Raw genomic sequence first — 3,105 nt, forward strand, 5'->3', positions numbered from 1 at the left:
CAGGAAACTTCACCTTCCTCCGGGGACTCCATGCAATCTAACTTGCTGGCTTTCAAGACTGCACCCGGGTAATGATGATCATCTTATTTTGTGCTTATCTTACTCATGTTTTTGCACTAACCTTTTGACTTTCAGTGCACAAGCAAAGCTCAGCAAGAGGGCAAAGAAAAGTCACCCGGTCGAAGAACCGGTCTTGACTGAACCCAACGCCTCTGCTTCTGAGCCGTCGTCTGCACCAGCTCCAGAAACCACCGCCCCAACTGAACAACAAGCCATGGAGAGTTCTGACAACCCGAAGATCCCCAGCTCAGCCCAACCGGCCGATGACCCGGATGTGGTGATTACCTGGACCAAATATGTTGAGCCGGGAGGACCCACTGTGCTGGCCAGATGCTCTGCTAAAGAAGAACTGCTGGAGCGCCACAGGGCCAGACTGGATATCACTGACTATGCTAACTTGAGCATTGGAGACATTGTTTCTGGTTAGATTGGTCAAGTGCACAACAGCCGGGACCTGGAGATTGACATGGTGAAGCAGATACAGCAAAAAACTGAGGTACAACTCTCTTGCTTACTCCATAGTCATCCTTACCATGCTAGCCCCCAAGTCTATTACTTATGATAGAATATGTTATAGACATAACTTCCGGCTTACCTTCTTGAACCGGCACTATAAATAGAATCTTTCAGCATACATTAGCCCCCAAGTGCAAGTGTCTTTGCTTGCAAAGTGCTTTGGACTTTAATGTTGCATGATAACCACTCAAACTGTAACCCGGAATTTGTGCAGGCTGCCTGCAAGAAATTTGAAACAGAAATCTCTGAGCTGAAGAATCGCCTGAAGACTCAGGAAACTGAGACCCGGAAGGCCAATGCCAAGTTTGAGTTCAGTGGTACTGCACAAGAAAAACTGAAGAAAAAATTTGAAACAGAAAGAAAAACTTGGGCCGACGAGAAGACTGCCTTGCTCAGCCGCGCCGAACAAGCGGAGGCTGCCCTTACTGAAAGAACCGCCGAACTCTCCGGCTTAAAACACCAGGTGTCACAGATGGTCTCCGCAATCTTCGGTAAGTTATTCTGTAAGCTTTTAACAAGTTTACATTCTTCATGTCTCATAAGCCCCACCGTTGCCATCAGCTCACCTGACGTTATTATGCAGGTCCCAGAAGCTCCAATCTTAACCAGCACGTGCTGACCAAGCTGAAGGCTGTTTACACCTTGGTGGAGCAACTCTACACCGGGTCACAACGTGCTTTAGCCGTTGTGGCTCTGTCCAATGAGGTTCCCACTCACCTAGCAGACGTACTCAGGCGGCTTGCCGTTCTTCCTCAGCGCTTCCAAGAGCTGAGACGGGCTTCTACAAGAGCCGGAGCTATAGCTGCTCTGAGCCGGGCCAAGGCGTTTCTCCCGGAGCTAGACCCGGCCGACATCGCTCTTGGATACCCCAGCCTGAAGGAAGACAGTACCCCCTTTGACCAAAAAGACTTCGCCGCCTGTGTGAAGAGCGTGCGCCCGGTGGCTACCTTGATCGGGAATGACACAGACCTTACCAAGTATCAGTCGGGCTATGACGCGAAAAATCAGAGGATCCCAACTCCACACTATGAAGCAATCAGCCTGATCCCTCCGACTCGTAAGCATACCTTCGCCCCAGAAGTTGACTCGGCCGGGTTAATTGATGATGAGGCTCAATTCGAAGCTTTGAGCGGCATTGACTGGAAATCATCAACCTTCCAGGTCATGGAAACAGCCGAAGGAGCGGAGAGGGATGAGCCGGGAGCTTCAACCCAACAAGCACCTTGATTTCTTAGGCGGCTCATGGTTTTACTTTAAAAACAATGCCTCACCTTTTGGACTCGGGGAGTCCTGTAATAGAGTAGGACAAACACTTAATTTTGTCGTGCCATCATGCACGTGTAGAGTGCTTAACTCCGTTGAAGCTGCTCCTTTATATTCCTCCGGGTTATGTTCGATCCTCTACTTTCCTTAAGTTAAAGAGTTGTCTTTAATTGTCCTGCATAGAAAACAAATCACAAGTCTCTGGGCGGCTTACCGCACTGAGAGTCATATATTTTACATATAACCCGGAATACGAACCAAAGTCACCAAAGACCGGCCCTCAGTTATATCCTCGAGGTAACCATAATAGCATACTTACAAGCCTTCAAGTATACTTCCGGTTTATGTAACCCGAGTAATGAGGTTGAGAATTCAACTCCGGTTCACCAGCATCGATAATACTTATTGTGTGCTATCAACATTGTTAATCAAAGTTAAGCCGGCGGAGTAAGAACCACCCTTGCACACTGTTGATATAATCAAAACAACTTGTTGCAAACCAAAAGATCAAAACTTAGGGGCTTCTGATTCGAATACGACCAGAGAACCGTCCCAAAGGGGTAAGATTCGAATGCGATCATATAGCCCCAAGTGGCTTTGGCGTTGCCGATCAAGAGGGTACCGACATCTATGTTCTCTTTGGTTCGAATACGACCTATGTTTGAACAGGAAGCCCCCAAATGACCTTGAGAGTTGTTTAACGACGCTGATTCGAATACGATCCACGTCGGTTCCCAAAGGGGGTGGAGCTATGATTCAAATATGATCAAGAAAAACTACCCAATGAGCTCGGCAATTTGCCAATCAAGTGGGTATCGACAGCTATGTTCTCTTTGGTTCGAATACGACCTATGTTTGAACAGGAAGCCCCCAGGTGATCATATTGTTAACGGCTAGATTCGAATACGATCGTAAGCCGGATCCACCTCCAAGTGACCATGTAATGTTGTAATGGAAATAACACATTTACCTTTGGAGGAGAAAAGGACAGAGGTCCTGCTTTATTATTTATCATAATATATACATGGCTATAGAAATATGTACATTATGAGAGCCGGTGGCTCAAGTGTAATAAGGCTGAAGCTGAGCTATGTTCCACGGCCGACGGGTCTCTTCCTCCGACTTACGTGAATCTTTGTGCTCCCGAACATCGATAAGGTAGTATGACCCGTTGTGCAAGTTCTTGCTGACCACAAAGGGCCCTTCCCAAGGTGGGGATAACTTGTGTGCATCTGTTTGATCTTGGATGAGCCGGAGCACCAGATC

Source organism: Aegilops tauschii, chromosome 7 (assembly GCF_002575655.3).
Source record: "Aegilops tauschii subsp. strangulata cultivar AL8/78 chromosome 7, Aet v6.0, whole genome shotgun sequence".
NCBI classification, from domain to species: domain Eukaryota; kingdom Viridiplantae; phylum Streptophyta; class Magnoliopsida; order Poales; family Poaceae; genus Aegilops; species Aegilops tauschii.